This window comes from Ambystoma mexicanum, chromosome 2q, assembly GCF_040938575.1.
Source record: "Ambystoma mexicanum isolate Mex_15411 chromosome 2q, UKY_AmexF1_1, whole genome shotgun sequence".
Taxonomy (NCBI): Eukaryota; Metazoa; Chordata; class Amphibia; order Caudata; family Ambystomatidae; genus Ambystoma; species Ambystoma mexicanum.
The window spans coordinates 790,607,379-790,624,266 of NC_090924.1; the positions used below are offsets into that span (position 1 = coordinate 790,607,379).

Sequence of the window (16,888 nt, forward strand, 5' to 3'; positions counted from 1 at the left end):
TACAGTGGCACTAATAAAACCACCAGCCAGAGGTTACAAATATTACAAAACAACGCCTTGAGAGCAGCACTCGGCATAAACAAAAGAACCCATATCTCCTCCATCAGACGCCAATATAAATGGCTATCTACTGATAACAAAATACAGCTAAAGATGCTATCTCTGACCCACACAGCTCTAAACAACGCTGCCCCTAGTTACCTTACAGACAAACTCCACAGGAAAATTTCTCCCAGACCATCCAGAGCTGGCAACACTAACTGCCTGGCAATACCCAGATACAGGCTTACCACGATCGGTGGAAATAGCTTCCCAGTGAAGGCAGTCAAAATGTGGAACCTACTGCCACAAGACCTGAGAGTTGATCAACCCTACCTACACTTCAGAAAAAGTGTAACCAAACATATCATCTCCACTGACCCCTGTGCACTACCTGCCGCTCCCCACCCACACTTGCCCTTGGTATCATTTCTTAGATGACTATGTGTTACCTAATTTAGGGTAATACTAACGTACTGTATATATCTAGCGTAATACCTGCTAAATTGTACTCTTGTATATTGTATATTTTGTATCTATGTGAGATTTATATATGTATATTGGATATTGTACAACTGTTTTATTCTGTAACCTGTAAGCTTTGCATTTTTCTTATCGCTGCGCCCTGTTACCCACGGATCTGGTGTGCATAAAAAGTGAATAAACAAACAAACAAACAATAGTATTGCTCAAAGTAACCAATTAACCTAAAAAGAAAACATAAAACAGAGTGAAAAAGGCTATTTGATTAATTCTGAATCTACCACAAACACAACTGATACCTCTTTGGGAGGGAGATTTCATCGAGTTAAAAACAACAATATGAAAGGGGAAAGAAAGACCCAGAGGAAGAGCAATCAGGAACAAAACTGTACTTAACAATTCTATAGCATCTGAAATGGCAGATCCTGATACACTAACTAGCGAGAATAAACATGAAGTCACCTCTTAACCCAAAGACACCACTTCTAGGGTCAAGCCATGTAAAAGAACAAGTGATATTCGTGACCACCTGATTATTCCCTCTCATCCTAAATAGGCAACCATTCCAATCGGCGAATTAGACAACAGCAGTGACACCTCCAATTACGAAGGTTTCAGCCTACTATTTAAGGAGCCAGAAGCACATAAACAAATATTGACCAAAGCACAGTCAAGAAAACCAGCATCTTCGCAGACACATACTCTGACTAAGGGAATTACATTCCCATTGAATAACTCAACAACAGCTGAATGACCAAATGCTACTCTGATGGAGGACTACTGCCTAATGTGAAAAGCCCATATGGCTACACTACAAGTGGAGATTCGTCAACTCCTCTTGACAAAACATAGTGGTTATTCAATTTCCTCCCTCATCAATATATATAAGGCAAAGATTGTTCCGAAAATGATGTATGGCATCGAGGTGCGGGGTAAAAAGAACAAACATGTGTTAAACAGATTGGAATCTCTTAGTTTAAAATCGTTGTTACAACTTTTTAACAGAACTCCAGTGTAAATCATGCAAAACAAACTGATTTGATGCTCCTCATGCTCCTCACTGTCCCTTAAAACGGTACATTACATTATGTACCGTAACAAATTGATCACTGCCAGACACAACACTCTCCATTCAGCTGTTTTATAAGAGGCCCATAAGATTCCTAAGCTTCCTAATACATCTACTTGTTCTAATATCATTGAGGTGGGATCCTTGTGGAAGCAAACATTGAACACCGACATAAATATTATGACAAGGTCCAAATACAAACATCTCCTTAAATCCAAAATATGTGAACCTGATCACGAGCAACATTGTATTAACTTGGTAATTGAAGGCACCGAACTCTGAAAACGTATCCCAATAACCATGCACCCTGTCAGAGAATAAAACTGCAAGATCATTTTGCAAGGATAACAAAGTTTATATAATATTGTATGCAAGCAAAGAACTCTGCTCCCCAAGAGCGTTCTGCCAAAAATTACACGGGCAGCACACTAAAAAGACCAAACTCGTCATTGATGACATCACTACATAGAGTCCAAAATCACAATGCTGATTGGAGTGGACGTATGGCCAGCCTGCTCTATAGGGGATTCCAGGCGCTAATTGGCCACTGCTTCCCAGTCGATCTTGGTACACATGGGTCACCTGGGCTCATCTTGGCGGTGAAGGTCAAGTCATACAGGCAATACATTCTAACTAAGCTAAGATAAATAACAGGAACCACTAAGTCAATGGACATGGCAGGCACCTGAACATCACGGGAAAGGGATGCCTAACAAAAAAAGAACATAATATATAGGAATAGCGACCCTCTCACTTGGGGCCTTGATAATGCCACAGTCCCCGCACCCACGTTTCACCTCTGGGGGTTTCATCTATCGTCTACCTTCCTTGGTGCCTCATGATACAAGCAAGCGTGTGTTGCTATTGGGAAGGATTACTGCTGCACAGGCTTAGATCTGGTGTGGGTAATCTGGAATGTTCAAGATGTGGGAGTTAGGTGTTTATAGGTTTGGGCAGGGTTGAGGGGTCGGGTCTGGGAGGAATGGTGGGCTCTGGCCTGGCAGGGGTGTCGGTCAGGGGTGCACGGGTGGCTTAGTGTAGATGGATGGTTGGGGCCTGGTACTGTCTCACGCTCCTTGCAGAGCTAATTCCTGACAAACAATACTACGTTTTTGCAACATTGGAAGGACAGAGGATGGATGGACTCCCCTGGGAACAAGGCTCCTGCGTAGCTGTCCTGGCGTGTTAATGACTTGGTCTCTCTGTATGAGTGAGAGCTAGAGATGCGGGTGCCGCACCCTCGCAGTGCAGAGGGTTTTAGGCCTAATAAAAGATGGCGATGGCGTCAGGGCCTATCATCTAATTTGCTACGTTATAGGGCTCTTACATGTAGCTCAGAGGTGGGGGCTCTTCCCCTTTGGGCTTCAATGGAGTTTATTCGCTTTAGCTGTGGTTAGGGGGGTGGGATAGGACCAGTTCCATCCCAACACAGTGGAGAGATGCAGCAGAGCCTATGTGGGCCTACACGAACCACAATCTCGACCATGAGCTATCTCTATGCTTTTCCCAACTCATTTTTTAGGCACTGGTTATATAAAACTGTAATTTAATTTGGTGGATACGCAAGAAGTATGGGGGCCATCCCAAGGGAGGAATGGAAATGCATATTATGCCTCTCAAACGTAATTGAGTCTGCAAAGCATCTCCTCTGTGCTTGCCTTAAAACTCAAAAAGTGAGAAACAATGCTATACGTGGAACATGGGTCATTAAGTTTCTGTGTATGGATAGTGACTGTCTATGGCTGCAGTACATCGAAGGCAATAATATTGCACTGATTTATCATCTGTGATATGGGTGTAAATTAAAGCTTGGCTGGACATGGGTAATTAGTGACTGGGAAATTGCCTATGGCTGCCGCAGTTCATAATCATTTTTTTATTTATGGTAGTTGACTCAAATGTTCGAATATGAAGTTTTTTCCTTTTTTTATCCTGGTGAAGATCTATTGTAACTCTTATATATTTATGGCTGTATTACACAGCCTGCTGTAGAGGCTGTGTAGTTATGGTTAAGTTGCTCAACTCATAAGAAGAGCCTTTTTTGGGCAGCTTATAACATCACTCCCCCTGGACGAACTCTTACCAAACATTGCAAAAAAAGTATATGGGCCGTTCTGAATTTATCTGGTAAGGTTGGTGGGGTTTCGTCAAGGGGGAGGCAAAGTTATAGGGGGAGTCCCACATTTTATTTCTTCCATAGACTAAATGGAAAAATCTTTGCTCACGCCTATAGCTCAAACCGCTGGACCGATTTTCACCAAATTTGTGGCAGGAGCGGCGGCTTGGTCCCAAAAGAGTGCTTTTCTAAATTTGATGAAAATCCGTCCAGCAGTTTTTTAAAAAACAGGCTAAATGTAGGTAAAAAAATGTGTCCCATCTGGCTTTGCTCTGCGGACCCATTTCCCGGGTTGCTCCGCGGATCAGACTCCTATTGGCCCAGAGTTCCGCGTCATGTCCGCAGACATTCAATGCGCCCGCTGATTGGCTGGAGGGAAGCGTGATGTGTGTCCCATTTTTCTGAAATGCCCAACCTGTTGTATCCGCGGATAGCGCAGCAGTGAAAACAGCTGGAAAACATGTTTTGGGGCATCTGGTGTTGGGTAGAGAGGCTGCAAAGGGTGGGGAAGTGAAAGATGGTTCATATGATGTATTTGTTTAGGTGGAAGAAGATTGTGTTGTGTTCACGGTGTCCTCAGACACTGCAGCAGTGCGCCAGGTAGGCCCTCAGGAGAGCAGTTTATGTGGCAACTTGAGGCAGGCTTCATTAAGGTAGGGGAGTGGAATGTAGATGATATGAGGATGTTTGCATAGGCTATATTATGCTCCAGTGGTTACTGCCAGGCCCTAGACTCTTGGGTGTATGGTCGCAGGCCGGAGGCCGTAGACCATAAACTCAAGAGTCTAGGGCCGGGCCACAACCACCACAGCATAATACGGCTATGCACTCAAGAATGTGACACTGGCATATGGATTGCACAAATATGTGTATAGAAGTGCAATTTGCTGATTCCAAAGAAGCATGACACCAATAATTGTATAGTCACTGAATATATTGTTGAGGCACTCTACACCTTTTTGAACTCAGTGTAGAATACTGTTGAAGTGGCAATTGCTGATGTGAATATTGTGGCACTGTGGGCACATATTGGCCCTCATTACGACCCTGGCGGAAAGTGACTGACCGGACCGCCACAGCGTAAATAGCGTTTCCGCCATTGCACGAAGGAGCAAAGTGCGGCCCATTCCGACCCATCGGGCACGAGCACCATGGCATGGCGGAAGTGCAAAGTCCGCGATGGCGGAAATGACCCCAAAACGGCCCACACCGCCGCCGTACGGCGCCCTAGGTGCAATACCGCCACCCATCACAGCGGACACCGCAGTGCGCGCCTACCGGAAAGTACGGTGACCGTAAATATACGGAAACGGAAGTAAAAACATGGGCCCGGAACGGGAAACATCCCGCCGTACACCAATAAAACCACAAAAACCACACAACCACTAAAAACACTACCCCGAGACACACCCCAACCCGTCATCCACCCTAGCGAAACCAAGAAAAATGGGAAAAGTAGCGAAGAAAGCGTGCGACCGCAAGCGGCAGGTCCACTTCTCCCGTGAGGAACTCACCGTGCTAACAGAGACCCTCCAGGAGAATGCTGCCGTCGTCTTCTCCACGCAAATGACCAGGACGGCACTTGCGAACAAGAAGGCCATATGGGCTATGGTGGCACAGCGGGTAAGTGCGGTGGGGACCGCACCCCGCAACCCACAGCAATGCAGAAAGCGATGGGACGACCTGCGGATACGCGTCCGCAGCATACTCTCTGCCAACCGCAACATTGCCACAGCCACCGGGGGAGGTCCTGAATCACCCATCAAGTTGACCCCCTGGGAAGAAATCTGTGCCTCCACCATCGGAATGGAGAGCATAGAGGGAGTCGGAGGGATGGAGAAAGGAGTGCAGACATCCGAAGATTCAGGTAGGTGGGCCAGATAAAACAATGCTAAATCCACAATGTCCAATCATGTGAAGTACCATGTGTCCACATAGTGCAACAGAAACACATGTCCAGGAGAACGTCCACACACATCGCCCTGATAGCGCACTTTAAAACTCACAATAAATACATAAATAATCAAAAACCCCTAAAACACCCACTACACGTGCAGCAGGCACACCCTAACTGCAGGCTGCCAAACAACTGCACCCTCACTCCACACACAACTGAAAGCACCTCCAAGGCCCCGACCCAAATCACCCTCAGGTACCACCCCAATGCATGTGATACAATGCCATTCCAATACCCACAGACCCATTAATAACCCTCGCCCTCCTTTACTCCACCACAGGGTCCGATCCAAAAGACGAGCATCAGGACACCCCTACCAGCACACCTGCAAAGAGGGCCAAGACCAACGGCCAAAGACCCTCCACCTCAGCTGCACGCATCAAGACACGGCAGCAGCACAAATCAGGTAGCAGCACAGAGGAGGGAACATCAACAGGCACCCCAGCAGCCAGCATGCCCACAACACCACCACCACAGGTCCCCCCAACGGATGCCACAGAAGGCACTGCCTCTGGTGGCAGCAGCACCATAGGTGACACCCCATTGATGGCAGCATGCTCCGACACAGAAGACGGGGATGTCGAAGTCAGATCCATCCATGACCTGTCCCATTCCCCCTGTCTGTCCCATCCCGTACAACATGAGGATACCACGCAGGGGCACCCACAAGGCGACGACTGGCCATCCCCCACAAGCCCTGTGGCAAGGCAACATGAGGTCAACAGCCCCTCTGTGACACCCCCGCAAATGGCCATGGCCCAGCAGAGGCAACAGTCCCTCGACCAGTTAATCGTGCAACAGCAGCAACTGGCCACGCTCCTCAAGGACCATGCCGATGAATGTGGGCGCACTAAGGCAGACATAGAAACATCAACTGAGACACTCAGGGCAGAAATGGAGAGAAGTACAGAGACACTAAGGGCACAAATGGAGAGAAGCACCGAGAGCCTGAGGGGGGAACTGCATGCGACGTCCAAAGACGTATGTGCCGAACTTGCCGCAGTGCGCCGTGTGCTCACTGAGCTCTCACAAACCCTTAGGGACATGCATGGACGTGAGCAGGCAGAGACATCATCCGTTGCAAGTTCCGTCCAGGGCAGCCCCCAACGTAGATCTGGGAGGAACCTGCACTCCACAGGCAGGGGTGCCCCTGATACCCGCAGAGGGGGCTTGCAATAGCGACAGCCCACTGACAATGAGCATCTTTGGACACTGGTGTCCGGGGGGGAGGTAGGAGGGTGGAGGGGGTGTGTTGGGCTCACTTGGGTGGCGGGTCGATAGGGTGTTCAACATGATATCACATATGCCATAAACAGTGCACGATCAACCAATGAGATGTGTGGACAATGATCTTTGTGTACTAGGCCATCATAGGCGTACTGTCCATATTGTGCATGTACCAGACACACACAGTGCCACGAGTCCCGTGTCCATGTATCAGCCACCAGGCGTGAGTGCTAGAAGCATGCATCAATGACATGCTGACGAATGTCACGGCCCTCCGGTGCCTCGCAGACTCCTTGAGGTGCTGCCACATCCCCACCCTCATCATGACCATCATCAGGTGCTTGCAGTTCTGCGTCAGGGGGCATGGGCACATTTCTACGTACGCACATGTTGTGGAGCATGACACATGCCATTACCATCTTTGCAACCTTCTCATGGCGGTACAGGAGTGCCCCGCCAGACCTGCTGAGGCAGCGGAAACGAGTCTTCAGTAGGCCGAATGCCTGTTCAATGACTACACGGGTACGTGAGTGGGCATGGTTGTAGTCCTCCTCATGCTGGTCCCGTGGGTTCCGGACTGGTGTGAGGAGCCATCTCTTCAGTGGATACCCAGCATCACCTGTATGTGGACGATAAACGTATGATGTGGAATGCCATTGCTACGTACGCACACCCCCCCGCCCCCTTCCTGCCAGGTCATTGCCGCATCACATACCCCCCATCATCATGCATGAAATGAGACTCACTGAGTAGCCAGGATCTGTTCCCTGCGTGTCGCTCCATGTAGCGTGGTATAGTAGAGTTCCTCAAGACCATAGAATCATGGGTTGATCCAGGGAATCTGGCACAACAATGTGTAATGATCCTGTTGGAGTCACACACCATTTGTACATTCAGGGAATGAAATTGTTTACGGTTGCGGTACTGGGCCTCCATGGCATGTGGGACGACCAATTCCACATGGGTGCAGTCGATGGCACCAATGCAACCCGGTATGCCGGCAAGTGCATGGAATCCCACTTTTGTGTTGGTAATTTCCTGCTCCGAGCGTGGTAGAGAGATGTAGTCGTCTGCGTGCTGCAGGAGGGCATCGAGCACTTGCAATAGTGTCCGTGAGAACAGTGGCTGAGAAATGCCATGCAACTGTCCGACTGTGTGCTGGTAGGTGCCTGTGGCCAGGAAGTGGAGTACAGACACCACCTTCAGTAGGGGTGGGATGGCGGTTGGGCTATCTATCATTCTGACAAGGTCAGCCTGTGTCATGTCCACAATGGCGGCTATGGTGTCCCGGTCCAAACGGTAGAGGGTGTGGATCTGCTCATCAGTGAGGTTGAACGGATGTGCTCGGAGGCGTGGGATTGCGGCCTGCCTGCGTGGTGGTAGTGGCTGTGCTGGCGGCCCTTGCTGGCCCTGCCTTGGCCTCCTCCTCCTCCTGCGTCTCCTCCGTGCGGCCGGTTGTAGTTGGTGTTCGTCTTCTTCTTGGAGTTGGAGTACTTGCAGTGCTATCAGGTCCCCCAGGGCCAACATCGCGAGTCCTGCCGGTAGCATTTCGGAGTGGGTGTGGTTGTGGGAGGAGACTGGGTGTGCAATTTATGTGTTTTCAGGCTGTATGGCCTCCACCTGTGGTGATTCATTCCACCTGTGCAAGCTGCTCTCCCCTTTGGGCGAGCACGTCCCGCACACAACGCTGCAATTCGAGGAATGGCATCTTGCTATTGCAATCATGTATTTGTACCCGATGGCCGTGTAACATTTGTTGATATGTACATTCGGCTATGGTCCCATTGTTTCACATACAATCTTTGCAGTCGCGAACAGACTTGTGAAGGGTCAGTGGAACGTAGTACTCGAGTAACGGTGGGCCCTCATGCATCACTGTACCGAGTTGCAACGACGGGCGGGGCGTCCCATTAGTGGGTGAAGGCAGTTGCCATTTTCACACACAGCCGCACTAGATGGATTAATTTGTGATTTCAAACGGCCACAGATGCCTTTTCGACGTGATGTTGCAAATGAGGAATTCGAAGGGCAGCGCTTTCGGTTTTCAGCTAGCGGCGAGGAGATGCCCACAGGTCTGACTGCAAATATAACGTTCTTTTGTTCAATGTCCTTGAGACAGGGGCCATGGCGAGGATGCAATGATTGATATGAATAGTTTGGGATGCGCAATAGCGACGTGGGCGATGAGGCCGGACGTTCCCAAATACATGTTACTTCACAACACTGGAATTACGGGCTGGGGCACTGTGGATTTTGCAGGCTGCATATTGCACAGACTCAATGGAAATTTCTAATGTTATGTGAGTAAATATACAGGCGTTTTTATACCGGGATGAGGGAATGATGAATGGATGCATGGGCAGGTGATTTGATACAGGGTTTGCCATGTACAGGGCTTCTTGGAATCTATCCGCCTCCCCTGCGCTATGTGATGCAGGGCTGCCATAGTGGGACCATCGTCTATCTGGCCTTGTTGAGCCCTCCCTGTCTCGACGCGCCTTCAGACACTTGTGTCCATGCACGTTAACATTCCCATCTGATGGAATCTGGTTTGACAGACGCATGCACAGGTACACTCGTTTGTGATGGTGTTTACACCTCGATATAGATGGTTATGAGTCGCAAGTGGTTTTGGGGTGGTGATGATCCTTTGGAGTGGGCTAGCATGCATATGGCTGTGGATTTAGTGTGATCATTGAAGTGAGTTGTTCGAATGTAGTTCTGATGGCCATTCTGTTCTTTTTCTTTTCTTTTGGTTGACAGGTATCTCCTCCCCTTTTGCCACTGCCATCTGTATGCCACTCCTGCAGATGGCTTTTACTCCCGACACCTGCTGCTTCGTGTTAATCAGTGGAGCAGCATTACGATCTTATGGGACGATCGCCAATGGGCCACATGCCCTTACGCAGTACTAGTGGCTCGGAGCAACATTTCGGCCTTTCAGCTGGACTAGTGCCTCCCCATTGGGACGGCCCTGCGGTTCTGTGCGCTTCCATGTTGCCTTTTCGTACGTGAATGAATGTGTACCATGATGGAACAGGGCGTCACACAAGTAGTAGCTGGTCATTCCTTGCGGATGCAGCCCACAATGGTGATATGTGTTTTGGAGTTCATGGACTAATGGCTGTATGGGCTTGGTGATTTTGTTGTGCATTAAATTTCTATTCTGATATGGGCCGTGTAGCGTTCTTCTTTGTGAGTGATGTGGCATATTCCTATTTGGGGAGCGATGTATTGTGAGGAGATCTGCATTGGGTTCCAGCTTCGGAGTTTAGTTGCGTGGTACTGTGCTGGGCGCGTTTGCCTACGGAGCCCAGTGAGGTCAGGGATGGGGGCTGCCAATATGACTGTTTGAATGTTGTCATGCTCAGGGGCGGGGGATTGGGTTTTGTGTAACAGATGCCGGTCAGCCAGGTGGACTGGTGGAATGATGTGATTGTCGGAATATTGCTGGTCCCAGGTGCCTGTGTTTGCGTGCGTTTCTGGGGGGGGGACTGTGGTCATGTCCATTGGAATGGCTTCTGTATTCGTGCCATCTGTGCCCTGCAGCTCCCATTGGCCCCTCTTGTGATTCTTTTGTTCGTTGGCATGCATGGGTGACTTGTACATTTCACTGGTTGCATTGTGACTTCATTGCACCTACGGGGAGTTGTACTTTGTGGGCAGGGAGCAGTGTACAGGCACTCAGTGGGGCCGTTTACGGTTGATTCGCGATGCCGTACTTCTCACCATGGCGGAATGGTACTTTCCGCCATGCTTGATGGCGTTAGGTACATGTCCGCTAGGGTCGGAATTTGCGTACCCTTGCGCCATGGTGGTATTTACGGTTTGGCATGGCGCGCGCGCGCGTACTTGGTGCAGTTAGCGTTGGCGTTCACTACGGTGTCGCTAATGGCTTCGTACTTTGCGGTGATGGGTCATAGTCGCACCGAGCGCTAATCGATGGCGGTATTGCATTTCCGCCATCGTTTTCCGATTTCCGCCAGGGTCGTAATGAGGCCCATTGTCTTTATTGCATCTGCCCACTGGCTGCAAGTAGTGTAATAGTATGTGTAGAGAAGTGCACAGGGCCTCAGACGGCTGGCTTATGTGTGTGGGTTGTGCCCAGTGTACAGATTGTTGGGTTCATGGCTGTATTATGTTGTGGTGATTGTGACCAGCTAGTAGACTCTTGGGTACACGGCCATGGTTCCATGTCATTTCATTGCGGGATATTTTTTCGTGGGCTTTTTTACCACAGATTGTTTTACGAAAAAACAAATCGAATTTTTTATTTTTTTATTTTGGGGGGGTTCACCCCAATCCGTTTTCCCCTTAAATTTTTTATATATCCTCGAACACCCAAACCCAATATATATATTTTTTCAACCCCCCCCCAAAGAAATTCGATGAGTTTTTTTGGCCCAAATAATTGCAGTAAAACACCCAGTGAAAAAACATCCCGCGATGAAAGGACGTCGTACCATGGCCATAGGCCATGCACCCAAGAGTCTGCCCACTGGCTGCAAGTAGTGTAATAGTATGTGAACAGAAGTGGATAGGGTGTGTGGCAGCTGGCCTATTGGATTGTCCCGAGGGTTGTGACCACTAGGCATATTCTTGGGTGCATGGTTGTATTATGCTGTGGTAATTGTGTCCAGCTACTAGAGTCATGGGAGCATGGCCGGAGGCGATGCACCCAAGAGTCTTCCCACTAGCTACAGGTAGTGTAAAAGTTGGTGTACAGAAGTGGACAGGGTGTGTGGCAGGTGGCTTATTGGAGTGCCCCAAGACGTTTGGGTGTATGATAGTCTGTACAGTGGGTGGTAATTGTGGCCAGCTACTACAGTCTTGGGTGCATGGCCGGAGAGTCCAAGAGTCTGCCCATTGGTTGAAGTACTGTAATAGTATGTGTAGGGACGTGGACAGGGCCTAAGGCGGCTGGCCTATTGCACCCAAGAGTGTGCTGACTGGTTGCATGTACTGTAGTAGTATGTGGACAGAAGTGAACAGGGCCTCAGGTGGCTGGCTTATGTGTGTGGATTGTGGCAAGTGTACAGATTGTTGGGCGTATGGCTGTATTATGCTGTGGTGATTGTGACCAGCTACTAGACTCTTGGGTGCATGGGCAGAAGGCCTGTTTGCTGAGAAGAGTGCATATGGTTATGGTTATGGTTATGGCTATGGCTGTGTCTTTCAGGAGGCCAAGTGTGTGGATTTTGGGGGACACGTGGATACACTGGTTGCAGGTGTATGCAGAGCACTGTGGACTGGCTGCACATCTTGGATTAACTCATGTGGATGTGCACTGGTATGGAGTGCGTGGCATGAAGTGGCCAGATATGCTTCCTCATTGTGCCACTTTGGTGACGCAGCACCATCCAGCCATTATTATTGTTCATTGTGGAGGGAACAGTTTAGGCCATGTTACTGGAATCTCTCTGCAGTTTGCGCTGAAGGTGGCAGTTGGGGAAAGTCATGGACATGTTTCCAAACTCTCGCGCCATTTATGCGCATTGCCCAGAGACAGATGTGGCTGCACTCTTCATCATTTGGTCTGCAAATGGAGAAAGCCAGGTGCAATGTCAACAAGGCTGTTTGCGCATCTTTGCGAGATGTTAGTATGTCTTCCTTCCACAATGAAAACATTACATTCGAAGCACCAACATTTTCCACAGAGATGGCGTCCATCTTACTGGTGCTGGCAATCACCTTATTTTGGGCAATGTCCAAAATGCTTTTCAGCCGTTCTTGCAAGTATAGCAAGCATTTGTGCAGTAGGTGTTGGCCACTTAAAAACTTCCAAGAAGAAAAACAAAAATCAAAAAGGCTGTTTTCAGATCCACAACTTTCTCTCTGAGAAGAGTGCAATGTTTTACATGCTGCCACCCCCTGCATGCCTTTGGAAGTCTACGGACTACCGCGCTGTCCGCGGACTTCACGGACTGCACAGGGCCTGCGCCATTTCATTGGCACTTCTATTTTTGAACTGTGAAAGGCGCCTCGGAAAAGAGCCTTTTTTGTCGATTTTATTTCTGGGTGAATTGTTTCGTATTTTTGGAACACAACGCACAAGGGAGGGAAGGGTAGGGAGGGCAGGGAAGGGGCACCAACCACGGGGATAAGAAAGGGCAGATGGGGTGAGGAAGATGTTGGGTGCGCCTCAATGAGGTAGGGGGCACTTTGATTCTTGGTTCGGGATCACAGCCTCAAAACCACTCCGGAACTGCTCACCCTTGCAGAGTACTGCGTCGCAGTACACACACAAAACAGTAACCTTTGAAAGGTAAGGATCTACTGCCGTGCGTAGGCCTGCAAGGCTGTTGGGGGAATCCTCTGCCCCACAGGAGTGTCCCGTGTGGTGAAGGAGCAGATGTCGAGGATGCTTCAGTGGAACTCAACCTACTACCCTGTTTGAAGGGGATGATCCTCCGAACTGCTTCTTTGTGGCTGGATCTTATGTGTCGCCACATGGAGGTAGTCCCATAATTGTACAGCCCAGGTTTGTCGTGACTCAGTACCATTACACACTAATTGCAGTGAACCATGGGCACACTAGCCTTGGGCTTACCACCAACGGTGGTAAAAAGCCTCCACACCCAAGACTCAAGTCGGCAGCAGGTAGCGGGGACTTCTACTACCTCATTCTCGTCTTCCTCTTCTTCCTCCTCTGCACCCTCATGCCTGTTCCCCTCCCCAGGCCCTTGGGAAGGTTGTGGTGGTGGTGGTGGGGATGGTGCTGAGGCAGAGGCAACAGCAGAGGTAGCCATGGCTGCCATTTTCCAAGAAAAAGTAGTTTGGAACCAGGAATGACCAATCTGCAAAACAGCAGGAACACAGCAATGTGCAAAATAGCTGAACAGCTACCTGCAGCAGTAGTCCTGGTCAGCAATGCCAATTGTAGCCAAGTAATTCAGCAATGGAATGCCAATGATCGCAAGTGCTCTGTTCTGGAAATACAAAAAAAACAAAATGAGGAGCAGCACTGGGGTGTGGCCTATTATAGGGGTCCTGGAGAGCGGCTTTGCAGACAGCCGTGCGCTCCGTGGCCACTTCGAACCCCAAGCTGGGCTCAAAAAGTGTCCAGATGGCTGGGGCCATGGTCTGGGACCTCTGCAAGGGTGAAGTTTCACATCAAAACACCTAGGATTCTGCTGTTTGGGGGGCCGGACTCTTTTCGCGAGTAAGGGCCGACGCTCAGCATGGGTGCAGTCACATGGTGACGTTGCAGACATTAGCGAAGGGGACTGCTGTCCGCAGGACACCTATTGCAGGGGATCCGTGGAGCGCATGCGCATAGGTGTCCTACGGACAGGGTTGGTGTCCCCAAACAAATTAAAAGTGTGACACATACAGCGGACAGTTCCAAGCAGGCGCAGTGTTCGTAGCACCCAAGCACCCAGGGGCTGAGATGCGCATGTGTGTAGGTGTCCGCGGGACATGCATGGGGCCCCGTGAACTAATTAAAGTATGTCACCGCTATGCAGAAATGCCGGATAGGCAAGATGTTCGTAGGACTCGGGGGGGGGGGGAGAGATGCGCATGCCCCCAAGTGTCCGCCGGACAGGGTTGGGATCCCCGAACTAATTAAAAGTATGCCACAACTTTGCAGACATGTTGGACAGGCGTGTTGTGCGTAGGGCACAGAGCATGAGATGCGCATGCACCCAGGTGTACAACGGACATGGGTGGGGTCCCCAAACTAATTAAAGTATGTCACTGCTATGCAGACATGCCGAATAGGCACGATGTTCGTAGAACTCTGGGGGAGAGATGCGCATGCCTCCAAGTGTCCACCGGACAGGGGTCAAGTCCCCGAACTAATTAAAGGTACGACACAACTTTGCGGATATGACGGACAGGTGCGGAGTCCTACTCACACCTCCATTTTTGGATGCAGACTTTCCGGACAGGCCCAGTGTCCGCAGGACATCTCCATTTTGATTAATTGCGGACATCCCGTACAGTCACGCACTCCGCGGACTCCAAAACACACACACACACAGTAACAGTATACACATAGAACTTTATTTATACACATAAATGCACACAATTAGGAAAGGGAAGGGGTAGCAGAAATGGAGACATATACAGGGGAATTGGGGTTTTTCACAGGCTGGGCATCAGGGGAGGAAGGGAGTGAGGTCTCATCTTAATGTCTTTGCTTACAGGGAATTTGTGGGGATGGTTGGCTGGGACAGGGGAAAGGGGTATAGGTGCAGGTGGGGCAGTGCTATTTGATATTGTTCAATATATGTCTCTTTACCAAAACTGTTCATTAATTGGTGAAGTTCTGCCTCCTTGCTCACTAGTGGATTTTGTACACTTTTACTTTGGTTTTCTATGTGCTCATGTGCTCATGGACTTGTGGAGGAGCTGCTGCTTCTGGGGCATTCCCTTCATTTCCTGTATGTACTGTTAAAGAACAAACTATGTGCCAGGTACATGTCAAGCAATGTGTATTAATTATCTTACTTTTTACTTTTTAAACTGCACTGTGTACCAGATTATTTTCTTCTTGGTGCATTCCATTATGTTGCACACCCTATGCAATTGTACTGTTGCTTTCATAAGTACAGAGTTTGTAGACCTACTTCATTTTTCCTTGTAATTTGCTTATGTGTTGTTCTTTAAACCTGTTCAGTGTCTTTGATGCACGTTACAACAATGTAAGACAACCCCTGAGCTTTTGGCCAGTGTCGATGCTACCCGAGCTCCACAAACACTTGCATAGTCCGCAGACCCTGTGGTTACTAGCATGGGGCTAGGGGGTTCAGTATGTTGCATGGTACATCTATACAAATTAAGGGTTTCCTGGTAAAAACCTATGAAATAGGTTTGTTAAAGGGCTGTTATGATTAAGTTGCGCTAGTAAAAACCTATCAAATTCAGTGAAAACATGTTGTTAAGGGGATATTATGGTGAAGTTGTGACACCATAATGTCATAACATTTGTGATGTCATCTTTGATGTCATGGGTGTTAGTTTTAGCAGTGCACAGTGGTGGCACACGTTATGCTTGCTTAGCTTACCATAACTGGCATAATTGGCAAATGTCTGGGGTTTTTCGATTTTACTTGTAACCATAATATGGATAGGTTTTTATTAGTGCAACTACACCATAACGTCCCCTTAACAAAGTTTTTTCACTGAATTTGATACTTTGTATTAGCGCAACTTCACCAAGTTTTTTCATTGAATTTGATAGGTTTTCATTAGCGCAATTTAGCCATAACGTCCCTTTAACAACGTTTTTTCAATGAATTACAATATATAAATGTAAACATACCCATATGCAGTAATGTATCACTGGAAAAGAAAGAGAAGCAGTTCAGAGCACCAAAGAAATGACTAATACGTAACGTCGTGAACTGATGAATTCATGTATGCCAGGAACTGGAGACTATGATTTTAGTCATCATCATATGTCCTTTTAAACTATTATATTCTTTATTAATCTAGGCCCTCTCCATGGAATGACGAGGGTGTCCCTTCACATTACAGGATATTTTACAGATCCCACACATTCAAACATTGTGTAGCGTGGAATAATTTTTCAATGTGAGCTAAATGTTTCATGTAGAAATTTCAGAAGGCAAAAAGGCACGTTAAAAACAAAATGTGTCAAATAATTGATAATTGGTGATTGCCAGATCTTGTGTGTCAATGTGTAGTCCTTGTTGCTAGAAAGTCGATGCTTTTCTATTTAGACAAACTATTTGTTTTGGCAACCTACATGTAAGTCATGCACAATATTTAAGGGATTATTCTGACATTCATCATACACATATCTGCTCATGAGATTTAGGATCTCCGTCACTGCATACATTTTTGCTACAATGATAATTGTAGCAGGTACATGAAGTTAAGTAGATGCTTCAAAATAAGTGGCATCATTATTGTCCTGATCCCTGCCAATCACTGTTGTCATGAGAAGCAATTGTTTTCTGAAGTACAAGTCACAATATAATTATAGCTTAAAATAGAAAAGGTGATGTTTATATTTATGAAATTAAAT

General features: G+C 48.1%; 1 protein-coding gene across 3 annotated transcripts in view; it reads left to right on the forward strand.

Annotated features, from left to right (window-relative positions):
* The window catches only part of PFKP (phosphofructokinase, platelet), an 882,344-nt gene that overhangs the window by 41,247 nt on the left and 824,209 nt on the right, over positions 1-16,888 (forward strand). The gene's annotated exons all lie outside the window — the stretch shown is intronic.